This window comes from Ovis aries, chromosome 9 (genome assembly GCF_016772045.2).
Source record: "Ovis aries strain OAR_USU_Benz2616 breed Rambouillet chromosome 9, ARS-UI_Ramb_v3.0, whole genome shotgun sequence".
NCBI lineage: Eukaryota > Metazoa > Chordata > Mammalia > Artiodactyla > Bovidae > Ovis > Ovis aries.
Window position 1 is genome coordinate 10545413 of NC_056062.1, and position 17891 is coordinate 10563303.

A 17891-nucleotide genomic window follows, 5' to 3' on the forward strand; every position below is an offset into this window, starting at 1 on the left:
GGGATTGGAATGAAAATGGACCTTTTCCAGTCCTGTGGCCAATGCTGAGTTTTCCAAATTTGCTGGCATATTGAGTGTAGCACTTTCACAGCATCACCTTTCAGGATTTCAAACAGCTCAACTGGAATCCCATCACCTCCACTAGCTTTGTACGTAGTGATGCTTTCTAAGGCCCACTTGACTTCACATTTCAAGATATCTGGCTCTAGATTAATAATCACATCATCATGATTATCTGGGTCTTGAAGATATTTTTGGACAATTCTTCTATATATTCGTGCCATCTCTTCTTAATATCTTCTGCTTCTGTTAGGTCCATAACATTTCTGTCCTTTATCGAGCCCATCTTTGCATGAAATATTCCCTTGGAATCTCTAATTTTCTTAAAGAGATCTCTAGTCTTTCCCATTCTGTTCTTTTCCTCTGTTTTTTTGCATTGATCACTGAAGAAGGCTTTCTTATCTCTTCTTGCTATTCTTTAGAACTCTGCATTCAGATGCTTATATCTTTCCTTTTCTCCTTTGCTTTTCACCACTCTTCTTTCACAGCTATTTGTGAGGCCTCCCCAGACAGCCATGTTGCTTTTTTGCATTTCTTTTCCATGGGGATGGTCTTGATCCCTGTCTCCTGTACAATGTCCTGAACCTCATTCCATAGTTCATCAGGCACTCTGTCTATCAGATCTAGTCCCGTAAATCTATTTCTCACTTCTACTGTATAATCTTAAGGGTTTTGATTTAAGTCATACCTGAATGGCCTAGCGGTTTTCCCTATTTTCTTCAATTTAACTCTGAATTTGGTAATAAGGATTTCATGATCTGAGCCACAGTCAGCTCCTGGTCTTGTTTTTGTTGACTGTATAGAGCTTCTCCATCTTTGGCTGCAAAGAATATAATCAATGTGATTTCGGTGTTGGCCATCTGGTGATGTCCATTTGTAGAGTCTTCTCTTGTGTTGTTGGAAGAGGGTGTTTTCTATGACCAGTGTATTTTCTCTGCAAAACTCTATTAGTCTTTGCCCTGCTTCATTCCGCATTCCAATGCCAAATTTGCCTGTTACTCCAGGTGTTTCTTGACTTCCTACTTTTGCATTCCAGTCCCCTTTAATAAAAAGGACATCTTTTTTGGGTGTTAGTTCTAAAAGGTCTTGTTGGTCTTCATAAAACCGTTCAACTTTAGTTTCTTCAGCATTACTGGTTGGGGCATAGACTTGGATAACTGTGATATTGAATGGTTTGCCTTGGAGATGAACAGAGATCATTCTGTCATTGTTGAGATTGTATCCAAGTACTGCATTTCGGCGGAGAAGGCGATGGCAGCCCACTCCAGTACTCTTGCCTGGAAAATCCCATGGACGGAGGAGGCTGGTTGGCTGCAGTCCATGGAGTCAGAAGAGTCGGAAATGACTGAGCGACTTCACTTTCACTTTTCACTTTCCTGCATTGGAGAAGGAAATGGCAACCCAATCCAGTGTTCTTGCCTGGAGAATCCCACGAACAGGGAAGCCTGATGGGCTGCCATCTCTAGGGTCACACAAAGTCAGACACGACTGAAGCAGCTTAGCAGCACTGCATTTCGTACCCTTTTGTTGACTCTGATGGCTACTCCATTTCTTCTGAGGGATTCCTGCCTACAGTAGTAGATAGAATGGTCATCTGAGTTAAATTCACCCATTTCAGTCCATTTTAGTTCACGGATTCCTAGAATGTCGACGTTCACCCTTGCCATCTCTTGTTTGACCACTTCCAATTTGCCTTGATTCATGGACCTGACATTCCAGGTTCCTATGCAATATTGTTCTTTACAGCATCAGATTTTGCTTCTATCACCAGTCACATCCATAACTGGGTATTGTTTTTGCTTTGGCTCCATATTTTCATTCGTTCTGGAGTTATTTCTCCTCTGATCTCCAGTAGCATATTGGGCACTTAATGACCTCGAGAGTTCCTCTTTTGGTATCCTATCATTTTGCCTTTTCATACTGTTCATGGGGTTCTCAAGGCAAGAACACTGAAGTGGCTTGCCATTCCTTTCTCCAGTGGACCACATTCTTTCAGTCCTCTCTACCATGACCCGCCCATCTTGGTTTGCCCCGCAGGCATGGCTTGGTTTCATTGAGTTAGATAAGGCTGTGGTCCTAGTGTGATTAGTTTGACTAGTTTTCTGTGAGTTTGGTTTCATTGTGTCTGCCCTCTGATGCCCTCTTACAGCACCTACCATCTTACTTGGGTTTCTGTTACCTTGGGCGTGTGGTATCTCTTCACAGCTGCTCCAGCAAAGCACAGCCACTGCTCCTTACCTTGGATGAGGGCTATCTCCTTACCGCTGCCGTTCCTGACCTTCAACATGGGATAGCTCCTCTAGGCCCTCCTGTGTCTGCTCTGCCACCGCTCCTTGGGTTGCTCCCCCTGGCCGCCGGCCCTGACCTCGGGCTCGGGGTGGCTCCTCATGGTCACAGCCCTTGGCCTCGGGCACGAGGTGGCTTCTCCCAGACGCCACTGACCTCGGACGTGGGGTGTCTCCTCCCGGCTGCCACTGACCTCGGACACGGAGTAGCTCCTCTCGGCCACTGCCCCTGACCTCGGACGCAGGGTGGCTCCTCCCGCTGTTGCTGCTCCATTGCAGCTTGGCACTCTGGGCCACTGTCTCTGACTTCAGATGTGGGGTAGCTCTCAGCCGCCGCTTACCTTATACCAAATTTACTCGGTTTTAATATATTCATTTGAATTATTATGGAAAATGTATATAGAAAATTTAATATATTGATTTGAATTTTTGTTTGTGACTACTCACTTTAGCAGAAAACCAACTATATTAATTGTATCATCTATAAGAAATGCAAGCCTATGATATGCATGCCAAGTTTTATGCTTGTATATTTTAAATAAGATCATAGAAACTTTTGTAAAATTATGAAAATTTAAGGCAACAGTTGGGGTCTTTAAGAATTTTCCTTTTAAGCCATGTTTAATCTATTAAAGAAATAATGACATAGCCTAAACTAACAAATTTAAAAATATTTATTATAAAATACTATGTTATGTTCTTGCTTTATTTACTTAGATGATGTACATGTATTTCAAATACCAACACATAAACTTTTACTAAATTATCTATAATATAAATTAATCAGAATCACACAATATCTCCATCTTAAAATATTAAATTTTAAACTCAGAAACTTTTCTGAAGTGACAAAATTGTTATAAAAAGCTGGATTGAAACCCAAATCTTTAATTCATAATTCAATATCTGACTATTACTGTCAACTTGCACTTCTTAGCATTTATTAATTACCTAAAAATAGTGTATGTAATAATTGCAGGAGGAAAATTGCTAAAACTTCATGATAGATACTTTTCTTATAGCTTCTTCCCTTACAGTGTCTTATGCAGTCAAACCACGTATTTTCACTGCATATTTATGCATTCCACTCTTCAGAGTGTTATTTATATTCCATTTACTTCAATTTACTTCCAGCAGATTAAATGTGGCTTAGTCATAGGATGACTGTGGATGACAACCTTTCTCCATATTTCAGAGAAAGTTGAACAATGTAAATCAGTTAAACTTTTTTCCATGTTAAAGAATGAAACCTTGTCATCCTCTGTGATAACCATGACAAATTTCCTTACCAATAATTTAAAGCAGAACTAGTTCAAATGCATATGCAGAATATTTTTTTTAAATAATGCCAGCTGATGTTTCTTAGTTTTTATGACAGTTTAAGTTCTATAAGGATGGGATTTTAAGCATTTTAAAATATTTTCCCCACCCTTAACAATTATTGTAGCCATACTGAACTATTTTTATTTTACAATTTTTATTGAGTATAGTTGATTTGCAAAGCCATTTTAGTTTCAGGTGTACTATACAGTAATTCAGTTATACATGCATATGAGTATAACCTTAGTTCCTCAGTCATGTCCAACTCTTTGTGATTCCACGGACTATAGCCTGCCAGGCTCCTCTGTCCATGAGATTCCCCAGGCAAGAGTACTGCAGTGGGTTGCCATTACCTTCTCCAGATATGAGTGTGTGTGTGTATATACACACTTTCACTTTTCACTTTGGAGAAGGAAATGGCAACCCACTCCAGTGTTCTTACCTGGAGAATCCCAGGGACAGAGGAGCCTGGTAGGAGGCCATCTATGGGGTCGCACAGAGTAGGACACAACTGAAGTGACTTAGCAGCAGCAGTGTGTATATATATGTGTGTGTGTGTGTGTATGCTAATCCCAGTTGAACTAATTTTAGTTACTTTAATATGTCATGCCCTACTCCCTCTATATTTTGTTCATTTTACATGTTAATGGCATGAATTTTCACTCATTCCACTTCTGATTTCTGGATAAACATTTGCATAAATTGTTAAACATATCAAAAGTCAGCAGGTATAATACGATTTTAATTTATGGGTGTCCAACGTATGGGTTTGCTCTTCTTTGATGCCAAAACTTTTCATACAGTAATCACCATATTACACCAACATTCGTACATATTTATCAGTACTAACTGACCAAATAAATCCGGTAATTAATCTGCTTTTATTTCCATATGCTACATTAAAACAGAAAACTTTTGAACTCAAATGTTGTGTCCCATTCATTTTGGAATTTCAGTGAAAGGAAAAATTAAATTAAATTTTTATAAATAAATTAATATAACTCAAATTGGGGACTTTGCTTTACTGATGCAAAAATGATAGCAATTTGAACCTATAACTCCAAAATTAGGTTCACTGTAGCTATACCTGGACCTATATTTAAACCTATAACTCACTTCTCATATGTAGAAGTTGAGAGGGAGAGGGTGGGATGATTTGGGAGAATGGCATTCTAGCATGTATACTATCATGTAAGAATCGAATCGCCAGTCTATGTCTGACGCAGAATACAGCATGCTTTGGGCTGGTGCATGGGGATGACCCAGAGAGATGTTATGGGGAGGGAGGTGGGAGGGGGGTTCATGTTTGGGAACGCATGTAATAATTAAAGATTTTAAAATTAAAAATATGTATATATATATATATAAACAAATATAAAGAAATAAAAGAAAAAATCTAAATCAATGTCTTAATTATAAATTCATATAAATCTTATATTAAATCATTATGAATTCATATAAAATAATATACAAATTTAATTCAATAGTTTGTTGATAGGCAGTGCTTTGTCCCCTATCTTCTGTTTAACCTAAGACCAAACTATGGTGGAGATAAGGAAGATAACAGAGACCTCCTTCAAAAAGTCCCATGCACACACTGCCACACAGTGCTCTCAACCCTGCAGCAGGCCACCATTGACCCACACCTCTGCCGGAGACTCCGGTTTTTCCAGTAATCATGTACAGATGTGAGAGTTAGACTATAAGATAAGCTGAGTGCTGAAGAATTAATGCTTTTGCACTGCAGTGTTGGGGAAGACCCTTGAGAGTCTCTTGGAATGTAAGGAAATCCAACCAGTTAATCCTAAAGGAAACCAGCTCTGAATATTCATTGAAACGACTGATGCTGAAGCTGAAACGCCAATACTTTGCCCACTTGATGCAAAGAACTGGTTCATTGGAAAAAAATCTGATGCTGGGAAAGATTGAAGGCGGGAGGAGAAGGGAACAACAGAGGATGAGATGGTTGAATGGCATCACCGACTTGATGAACATAAGTCTAAGTAAGGTTTGGGAGTTGGTGATGGAGAGGGAGGCCTGGCGTGCTACAGTCCATGGGGTTGCCAAGAGTCGGACACGACTGAGCAACTGAACTGAACTGAATATAAAATTTATGTAAAATAAACAAACTATTCTTACTTGATATTTCTTAGTTTCTTGGAAATTTTCTTTTTAGTAATTTTAAAATTACAATGGAAGGAGCAATATTTAGATACAGTAGGTAAGGTGAAATTTTTCATTATATACAAAAAGCTTGTTAGTAACAGACGATATCCTAAGACTTGCTGCTGCTGCTGGTAAGTTTCCTCAGTCGTGTCCAGCTCTGTAAGACCCCATAGCCGGAAGCCCACCAGGCTCCTCCATCCCTGGAATTTTCAGACAAGCGTACTGGAGTGGGGTTCCATTGCCTTCTCTGAAGACTTGAAGAGATACCCAAAATAATTTAATAAATATGTGAATACTGAGAGGGTAACAGGAAGGAAGGCCAGGGGTCTCCAAACGGAGGAAATAGCCTGCAAGTGTCAGACATTTAAAAAGCAAGAGAGGTCCAGAAAAACATCTATTTCTGCTTTATTGACTATCCCAAAACCTTTGACTGTGTGGATCACAATAAACTGTGGAAAGTTCTGAAAGAGATGGGAATACCAGACCACCTACCCTGCCTCTTGAGAAATCTCTATGCAGGTCAGGAAGCAACAGTTAGAACTGCACATGGAACAACAGACCATTTTCAAATAGGAAACAGTGTACGTCAAGGCTGTATATTGTGACCCTGCTTATTTAACTTCTATGCAGAATGCTGGATGGATCAAAGTTTGAATCAAGATTGGCAGGAGAAATATCAATAACTTCAGATGTGCAGATGACACCACCCTAATGACAGAAATTCAAGAGGAACTCAAGAGCCTCTTTAAGGTGAAAGAAAAGAGTGAAAATGTGGCTTGAAATTAACAATTAAAAAAAAAACAAGGTCATGGCATCCAGTCCCATCACTTCATGGCAAATAAATGGGAAAACAATGAAAACAGCCTTATTTTCTGAGGCTCCCAAATCATTGCAGATGGTGACTGCAGACATGAAATTAAAGTATGTTTGTTCCTCGGAAGAAAAGCTATGGCAAACATAGTCAGTTCAGTCACTCAGTTATGTCCAACTCTTTGTGACCCCATGGACTGCAGCATGCCAGCTTTTCTTTACCATCACCAAATCCTTGAGTTTGCTGAACCTCATTTCCATCGAGTCAGTGATGCCATTCAACCATCTCATCCTCTGTTGTCCCCTTCTCCTCCTGCTTTGAATCTGTCCCAGCATTAGGGTCTTTTCCAATGAGTCATTCTTTGCATCAGATGGCCAATGTATTGGATCTTCCACTTAAGCATAAGTACTTCCAATAAATAGTCAGAACTGATTTATTTTCTGATTGACTGGTCTGATCTTCTTGCAGTCCAAGGGACTCTTAACAGTCTTCACCAACACCATGGTTCAAAAGCATCAATTAGTTGATGCTCAACTTTCTTTATAGTCCAACTCTGACATCCATACATGACTACTGGAAAAACCATAGATTTGACCATACATATCTTTATTGGCAAAGTAATGTCTCTGCTCTTTCATAATCTGTCTAGATTGACCATAGCTTTTCTTCCAAGAAGCAAGTGTCTTTTAATTTCATGGCTGCAGTCACCATCTGCAGTGATTTTGGAGGCCAAAAAAATAAACTCTTTCACTATTTCTATTGTTTCTTATACAATAGCAAACCTAGACATTGTATTAAAAAGCAGAGACATCTCTTTGCCAACAAAGAACCGTGTAGTCAAAGTTGTAGTTTTTTCCAGTAGTCATGTATGGATGTTAGACTTGGTCCATAAAGAAGGCTGCACAATTGATGCTTTCAAACTGTGATGTTGGAGAAGACTCTTTACAGCCCCTTGGATTACAAGGAGATCAAATCAGTCAATCCTAAAGTAAATCAACCCTAAATATTCATTGAATGGACTAATGCTGATGGAAAAGACAGAAGGCAGAAGGAGGAGGGGATGACAGAGGATGAAATGGTTGGCATCACCAACTCAGTGGATGTGAGTTTGAGCAAGCTCCAGGAGATGGTGAACAACAGGAAAGCCTGGTACACTGCAGTACATTGGATTTCCAAGGGTGAGACACTACTGAGCAACTGAATAACAACAAGTTGGATTCAAAATATAATTCTTTAAAATACAAGATCTCTAATCTGAGTTCAACAGGTAGACCTGAAGTGAACCTGTGCCACAAATTTGTGAGATACTGAGGCTCACGACCATGAGGTTGTTCATCAAGCTTTATTACCAGTAGGGATAATGCTGGTTCCTAGGTTTTTGCAGCTTTCAGGCCAGTGGTAATAATCCTAATAATCTGGGGCACATGCTCAGTATCTCAGTTGTGTCTGACTCTCTGGAACCCTTTGGACTTCAGTCTATCAGGCTCCTCTGTCCATGGGATTTTCCAAGTAAGAATACTGGAGTGGGGTTCCATTTCCTTCTCCAGGGTATTTCCTGACCCTGGGATCAAAGGCACATCTCCTGTGTCTCCTACATTGGCAGGTGGATTCTTTACCACTGAGCCACCTGAAAAGTCCTATACTATATATGGACAAATATAGCTGACTCTGGCTAATTTTAGGGTGATTAACCTAAGGAAATTCAAATGGAAATACACTCTCTATCTCCATTCTCAAGGAAGGATTCTGATATTTGTCTACATGGACAGACTGATGATAAGATTTTTCAGCTCAGCCCTTCTAAGAGCAAGAGCTAGATCAAAAGTGGGAGATAATCGTGGATCTACTTATACAAGATTTTTGTGTGATGTTGGGTCACATTAGTTCAACTAGCAACTATCATTCCATTTATTATGTACCTGCTACATTTTGGCAATTAGTAAAACTAGTACTGAGGGAATGCAGTAAGAAATAAGAAAAAACAAACAAACAAACAAAAAACAAGGCTGTTATCTTAGAAGAGCTATCAATCTTCCCAGAAGATGAAAGTAAATATAATAACACAAATAATGAATTAAGACTGACATTCAAATTTGCAAATGTGAAGCATTTTCTATGGGAGCAGTGATTGGCCTAGCCTGGGTCAGATAATGTTGTGTAAGTTGTTCTCAGAAGGCAGAGTAGAAGTTATTTTGGTGAAGCACAGAGCATGAACAAAGATAATGAAACTATATATATATATATAAAATGTCTGGGACTTCTGCAATGCAGAGTATTCTCAGTGGAATTCAATGGACCCTCCCCCAAAACAACTAAAGTGGCTAAAATTATTTTAAAAAATTATTCCACAGCTATGAAAACTGTCCTAAAAAGATACAACAAGAAGATCAGCAAATAAATGATCTACTAAACTTTGAGGGAAGCAGCAAGAATTTGTGGAAATTGAGCCATAACTTGTCAGACCCATCACCACTGTCAACACTCAATTCTACATAACAGAAGCCCAACGCTAAGTATTCTGTTTCAAGCAAGTATAGTCAAGAAAACCTTGATTCACTCTCTACCTACTTCCCTGTGAAGGACTGTGGTTTTACCTCTGGATAGGCTGTCCCCTTCGGAGAAGGCAATGGCACCCCACTCCAGCACTCATGCCTGGAAAATCCCATGGATGGAGGAGGCTGGTGGGCCGCAGTCCATGGGGTCGCCGAGTCAGACACGACTGAGAGGCTTCACTTTCACTTTTCACTTTCATGCATTGGAGAAGGAAATGACAACCCACTCCAGTGTTCTTGCCTGGAGAATCCCAGGGACAGGGGAGCCTCATGGGCTGCCATCTATGGGATCTCACAGAGTCGGACACGACTGACGTGACTTAGCAGCAGCAGCAGCAGGGTGCCCTTTTTCCTCATCACACCATCCATCCCTGATACCAAAGCTCCATTACAGACAAGTGAGACAGAGAAACAGATCTTTCTTCTACATGGTCCCCACTAGTAAGAAGGAAATTATTCCTTCAGGATCTTCCTGACAGATGCCAGAAATCTGGGCACTTGATTGCCCACACCCTAACTTAGGGATAGGAGGAGGTTTGCTGCTAGAAGGGTCAATGAAGAAAGACCAAGGACTGTGTCCCAACAACCATACATATCCTTAGGACATGAGTATTGCTTCCCAGTGGAACAGTGGTAAAGAACCTTCCTACTAATGCAGAAGATGTAAGAGACATAGGTTCAATCCCTGGGTCAGGAAGATCCCCTGGAGGATGGCATGGCAACCCATTCTATTATTCAAGTCTGGAGAATCCCATGGACAGAGGAGCCTGGAGGGCTACAGTTCATAGGGTCACAAAGAATCAGAAACAACTGGAATGACTTAGCGTGCATGCACATATCATTGATAAAGTAGGATCCTTACCTCCAGTGCTGTGCGGTAAAAAGGGGTTCTGGTTGTGGGAGAAGTGGACCATAGCACAAAGTATTCTACAGCTTTTCCTGAGGGAACTGACTTTTTTTATTTTTTTAACAGAGAATGGACAGTTTCATGCTTAATGATATCGTCAAAAATAATGGAGATCTTGGTGAACAGCAATTACAAAGAAAACATTAGGTTCATAATACAAGCAAATAACAGAGGAGCCAGAAGTTTAATAGAAAAGAATCTAGACGAACTCTCCTGGAAAGTGAAAGTGAAAGTGAAAGTCAGTCACTCATGTCCAACTCTCTCATGCAATTTCATTCAAATTAATTACCAGCACACATGAATATGAATTCTTTATGTTATGGCAGAATAATTAAGAGGAACAGGTGTACAGAAATTAAGATACTCTGAAAGTGAAAGTCGCTCAGTTGTGTCCAACTCTTTGTGACCTCATGGACTATACAGTCATGGAATTCTCCAGGCCAGAATACTGGAGTGGGTAGCCTTTCCTTTCTCCAGGGCATCTTCCCAACCCAGGGGTTGAACTCAGGCCTCCCACATTGCAGGTGCATTCTTCACCAGCTGAACCACAAGGGAAGCCCAAAAATCACAGTCAATTCTGGGGCCTGGAAAGACTTTGGGCAAGTGTTAGGTGCATTTAGACTCAGAGTGCTTAGAGCAGGACCTAGAGTGAAATTGTAGACTTTCTCTAACCCACAAGCAACCCCTCAACACAGGACAGACGCCTCACTGGCATAAGGGCGTTAAACACAACTTCTAAAGAAACGCTGACTGGTTAGCTACTTTATCTCAGAGGTGACTCTTAAAGGAGCCAAACTTAAGAATAAAATAACACTTATCCTCATCAATCTGGAAGACTGGGCCTAAAGCCCAAGGTGGCACCCTCCAAGGAGCCCTCAGAGAGAGAATCTCTGAGCTAATTGTCTCTGAATGTGAGCCAAAAGTACTTAACTTCCCTGAGTTTCCAAACCACAAACACACTCAACAGTAAAAGGGTAAAAATCTAACTAGCTAAGAAGACTTAAGCACATTGTTTTCCCTCCAAAATTGTGCATACCTTATTGTTACATCCCAGAGACAATCTCTAGGTAGCTCAGCTAAAAGATAAAAACAAGCAGAAAACAACATGAGCAGGTACATCACTGCAGAGAAAATATATTTCACAGAATTAATTTAAGCAAATCACCAAACAATTGCAACACCAGGCAGACAGGAATAATAGAGGTGGGATATATATTGAGGAGCTACAACATACTATCTAAGACATCCAAATTACAGCCACAAATATAAGAGATGCAAAGACAATAAAGAAGTTACCTATGTACAGGAAAAAAAAAAAAAAAAACAACAAACAATGGAAGCAGATGATGGGTTAAGCCCACAAAGACTTCAAAACAGCTATTATGAATCTGTTCAAAGACTAAAGAAACCAACATTAAATAATTCAAGAAAGACATGATGACAATTTTTCACCAAACAGAGAATATCAATGAGAGATAGATACTATAAAAAAAGACTCAATGGGAATTCTGTAGCTGTAAAGCTTAATGATTGAAATGAAAAATTCGCTAGAGAGTTTAAACAGTACTGACACAGGATGCAATATGGCTCAGTCTTGAAAACATGAAGCTACATGTGAGAGAAAAGTTGCAACACCACATAGTGTGATTTTATTTATCTGAACTATCCAGAACAAGCAGATGCATAGAGGCAGAAAGTAGATTAGTGGTTGCCTAGGACTTTGATGTGTGTAATTGAATTTTTCCTTCCCAAAATTCAAATTTTACTTCTAAATCCTAACCCTTGGTATTTCAGAATGTGCCCTTGTTTGGAAACAAGGCAGAGTAGCATTCTCGGTGGGATACTAAGGAGGACATTAGGTAAATACTAAGTAAAACTGAATAAGATATGGATTTTAACAATAATGTATTAATATTTCATTGGCTGAGATATGAGGAAACTGGCTGTGGGTGTACATATGAACTCAACTATTTTTACAACTTTTCAGTAATTCTAAAAATATTCAGAAATTAAATTTTATTTTAAAAATGGGTTTGGGATGGAATTGGTGGTAGATAAACCTGAACATTTGGGGGATATGTTAAGAAATTTAAGGGCTTCTGGGTGGTGCTAGTGATAAAGAGCTCTCCTGCTATGCAGGAGACATAAGAGACACAGGTTCTATCCCTGGGTGGGTAAGATCCCCTTGCGTAGGAAATGGCAACCCACTTCAGTACTCTTGCCTGGAGAATGCCATGGACAGAAGAGCCTAGAGGGCCACAGTCCATAAGGTTGCAACAAGTCAGGATGACTGAAGTGATCTAGGATACATATACACACAAGGAATTTAAACTTTAAGAAATTTGGAAAATAAAAAGATTTAAATTATAATAAAGCAACATAATCAGTTTTTAGCTCACTCATCCAGAGAGGGGATATCCATGCTATATAGGGACATAAATAAATAAAATTTATCCAGAAACTATTTTAAAAATGAGAGGGTGATATGTATGGAAAGAGTAACATGGAAACTTACAGTACTATATGTAAAATAGTTAGCCAATGGGAATGCTGTATGGCTCAGAAACTCAAACAAAGGCTCTGTATCAACCTAGAGGGGTGAGATGGGGAGGGAGATGGGGGGGAGGTTCAAAAGGGAGGGGATATTTTTATACCTGTGGCTGATTCATATTGAGGTTTGACAGAAAGCAGCAAAATTCTGTAAAGCAATTATCCTTCAATAATAAACAAATAAATTTTAAAAATATCATAACTGCTAACTTTAGAAAAATAAAGTTATTTGATACCACAAATCAAAACACAGCAAATTAAAATGTCACCATTTCAATGATAAATATTACAGTGTCCAAAAAAAAAAAAAAAGTAATTGAAACAAGGTGAAGCTTATGTTAGACTGCTGGACTAAAATCAAATTGTCCCATTCACTGGAAGCATGCATTAAAACTTCACCTGTCAGCAGTATTAAAGCAATAAATGAATCATCCTATATAATGTCTAACTAGGTAACTGATTTAATCCCCTGTGGATGTATCAGTTATCCTCTTCTTGCAGAAACTGCTTAGGATTTCACATCTTTATTCAAACAAGAGAAACAGATTTGGACTATTTCTGTAATTATATGGGCTTCCCTGGTAGATCAGATGATAAAGAATCTGTCTGCAATGCAAGATACCCTAGTTCAATCCCTGGGTGTGGAGGATCTCTTGGAGAAGAGATTGGCAACTTAGTGTTCTTCCCTGGAAAATCCCATGAAATGAGGAGCCTGTAGGGCTACAGGCCAGGCAGTGGCAAAGGGTTGGCCATGACTGAGTGACTAACACACACAGTGATACTATAACTCTTCTTCATGAATCTTCTACCCATCTATGTAAAAATGGTAGTTTCAAGGCACAATTTTTATTATTTTTCTTGCCTGTTTTTCCTTCTAGTCTATGATGTAGACATTTATTTACATTTTGAATTTAGCTCAGGTACTCACTTACCTCTTAAGCCTTTATTCATTACTTGTCCTACTAATAAATGTAATTTATTATATTTAACTGATTTATGTTTTTAAAGAATTGGATAAGAGCAAAAACAAATCAGGCACATTTTGAAATATTCATACGTAGAAATCTTAACAATTGCTATAGGAAGTGAAAAATATTCCAACGTGTATTAAATAACTCAGGCTGCCATAACAAAATACTGCAGGTTGGGTGCCTTGAACAAAAGGAACTCACATCTTTGAAGTCCTGGGAGGTGGAAATCTGAGATTGAAGAACCAGCACAGCTTGGCTGTGGTGAGAGCTCTCTTCCTGGCCTATAGCCCCTTGCCTTCCTCTATGTCCTTACCTAGACTTTCATGAGAGAGAGAGAGCTCTTTTTCCCTCTTTTTCTAAGGCCAAAAATCCTATTGGATTAATGCCGCACCTTTGTGTTTATTTTTATCTTAAGTAATTCCTAAAAGCCTTACCTCCAAATACTGTCTTAGTGGGGTGAGTTAGGGCTTCAACATATTAATTTGAGGAGGGGACATTTCAATCTGTAACTCATTTTACATATTAGATTTTGTGGTCTTCTACATCTTCCTTGTGTTTTTGCCTTTTCCTTACACTGCAAAGCATGCAGGATCTTAGTTCACTAACCTAGGGGTAGAAACTGGTGCCCCTTGCAGTAAAAGTATGGATTCTTAACCACTGGATCACCAGGTCCTCCCTTCCTGTTTCTAAATTGTCAGCATGCTATGATTGCTTTTATACCTGGACGAATTAACACTTCTCCATCAGATCACTACTTGCTTTGCCTGTCTTGTGACTCAAGTTGGTGAACTTATAACACATGATTTCATCTGCCTAGGCTTCCTCAGAGGCCAGGTTACACTTTGATTTAGCTTCTCCTACTCACTTGATCTATAATGTGTTCCTCTGTCAGACACTTCTACTCGAAGTTCTGCAGAAGGGTCACCTTGTCCCAGAATGAAAGAACTTTTGACAAGTCTTCTGGTTCTGTCATAGACAACTCTGCTCACTATACTGAAAAGAACAACCCCCATTTCTGTTTTATTGTTCTGAGGCATTCTGTCAATATATATTGGTCTGCTTAAAACCTCACAGTTAATTTCTCCGATAGTGTGATCACTGCTTTGTTTTTATTCATTCGAGGTTTAATACCATCCTTCTATGCTTTTGGCTGAAATATAAAATGGTGGAGGCACAGACAGAGTGTTTTGGGAGAGTTTTTTTTTTTTTAAGATTATGAAACCTCTCCTATTTTGTTAATAATATTTCAACGAATTTTACACTTCATATATTAAATATACTTAGTCATTTTCTATGTCTGGTGTTTGTTAATGCACAAGCAATAATTATCAGGTGGCACAATGGTAAATAATTCACCTGTCAATGCAGAAGGTAAGAGATGAGGATTCAACCCCTGAGCTGAGATGATACACTGAAGTAGGAGATGAGAACCCATTCCAATATTCCTGCCTGGAGAATGTCATGGACAGAGGAGACCAGGGGGCTTCAGTCCATGGGGTGGCAAAGAGTTGGACATGACTGAGAGACTGAGAAAACACACAAAATATAACTTTATTTTAAGCTATCATTATTATCTATTAGAAATATTTTTTAAATCAAGAATTCTTCCTGAATTTATTATACTAGAAACCATCTTTGCTTATCTAGTGACTTTGTTACCCATTTTTTTAAAATAAAAAAGTTCACAATAAAGATTTATATTTTCATTTGGAGTAAATTTATAATTTACATTTAGTTCTAGATTTTTATTTTATTTCATATTTGTTATGATGAGCAATGTTACATGTCAAATTAGCTGGACCATAACAACCAGATTTAGTCAGATATTATTCTTTCGTTCTTGATGTTTTTAGATGAGTAGTTTTTTTTTATTTAAATTTATTTATTTTAATTGGAGGCTAATTACTTTACAATATTGTATTGGTTCTGGCACACATCAAATGAATCTGCCACGGTCGTACATGTGTTCCCCATCATGAACTCCCCTCCACCTCCCTCCTCGAACCGTCCTTCCAGGTCATCCCAGGGCACGAACCCCAAGGATCCTGTATTCAAACTGGACCAGTGATTCATTTCTCAAATGATATCACACATGTTTCCATGCCATTCCCCCAAATCATCCCACCTTTTCCCTCTCCCATAGAGTCCAAAAGACTGTTCTATACATCTGTGTCTCTTTTGCTGTCTTGCATACAGGGTTATCATTACCATCTTTCTAAATTCCATATATATGAGTTCAGTTCAGTTCAGTTCAGTTGCTCAGTGGTGTCTAACCCTTTTTGACCCCATGAATTGCAGCATGCCAGGCCTCCCTGTCCATCACCATCTGGTGGAGTTCACTCAAACTCATGTCCATCGAGTCGGTGATGCTATCCAACCATCTCATCCTCTGTCATCCTGTACTCTTCCTGCCCCCAATCCCTCCCAGCATCAGAGTCTTTTCCAATGAGTCAACTCTTTGCATGAGGTGGCCAAAATACTGGAGTTTTAGCTTTAGCATCATTCCTTCCAAAGATCACCCAGGGCTGATCTCCTTTAGAATGGATTGCTTGGATCTCCTTGCAGTCCAAGGGACCCTCAAGAGTCTTCTCCAACACTGCAGTTCAAAAGCATCAATTTTTTGGTGCTCAGGTTTTTCACAGTCCAACTCTTGCATCCATACACGACCACTGGAAAAACTAAAGCCTTGACTAGACGAACATTTGTTAACAAAGTAATGTCTCTGCTTTTCAATATGCTATCTAAGTTGGTCATAAATTTTCTTCCAAGGAGTAAGCGTCTTATAATTTCATGGCTGCAGTGGCCATATGTGCATTAGTATACTGTATTGATGTTTTTCTTTCTGGCTTACTTCACTCTGTATAACAGGCTCCAGTTTCATCCACCTCATTAGAAATGATTCAAAAGTATTATTTTTAATCGCTGAGTAGAATTCGATTCTGTATATATACCACTGCTTTCTTATCCATTCACCTGCTGATGGACATCTAGGTTGCTTCTATGTTCTGGCTATTATAAACAGTACAGCAATGAACACCGGGGTGCATGTGTCTCTTTCAATTCTGGTTTCCTCGGTGTGTATGCCCAGCAGTGGGACTGCTGGGTCATAAGGCAGTTCTATTTCCAGTTTTTAAGGAATCTCCACACTGTTCTCCATAGTGGCTATATTAGTTTGCATTCCCACCAACAGTGTAAGAGGGTTCCCACTTCTCTACACCCTTTCCAGCATTTATTGCTTGTAGACTTTTGGATGGCAGCCATTCTGACTGGTGTGAAATCGTACCTCATTGTGGTTTTGATTTGCATTTCTTTGATAATGAGTGATATTGAGCCTTTTCATGTGTTTGTTAGCCATCTGTATGTCTTTGGAGAAATGTCTGTTTAGTTCTTTGGCCCATTTTTGATTGGGTCTTTTATTTTTCTGGAATTGAGCTGCATGAGTTGCTTTTATATTTTTGAGATAAGTTCTTTGTCAATGGCAACATTTGCTATTATTATCTCCCATTCTGAAGACTAACTTTTCACCTTTCTTATAGTTTCCTTTGTTGTGCAGAAGCTTTTAATTTTAATTAGGTCACATTTATTTATTTTTGCTTTTATTTCCAATATTCTGGGAGGTGGGTCATAAAGGATCCTGCTGTGATTTATGTCGGAGAGAGTTTTGCCGATATTCTCCTCTAAGAGTTTTATAGTTTCTGGTCTTACTTTTAGATCTTTAATCCATTTGAGTTTATTTTCGTGTATGGTGTTAGAAAATGTCCTTGGTTCACTCTTTTACAAGTGGTTGATCAGTTTTCCCAGCACAACTTGTTAAAGAGATTGTTTTAATCCATTGTCTATTCTGGCATCCCTTGTCAAAGATAAGGTGTCCATAGGTGCATGGATTTATCTCTGGGATTTCTACTTTGTTTCACAGATCCATATTTCTGTCTCTGTGCCAGTACCATACTGTCCTGATGACTGTGGCTTTGTATATAACCTGAAGTCAGGCAGGTTGATTCTTCCAGTTCCATTCTTTCTCAAGATTGCTTTGGCTATTCGAGGTTTTTGTATTTCCATACAAACTGTGAAATTATTTGTTCTAGCTCTGCAAAAATACTGTTTGTAGCTTGATAGGGAATGCGTTGAATATATAGATTGCTTTGGGTAGTGTATTCATTTTCAATATATTGATTCTTCCAATCCATGAACATGGTATATTTCTCCATCTATTAGTGTTCTCTTTGATTTTATAGTTTTCTATATACAGGTCTTTAGTTTCTTTAGGTA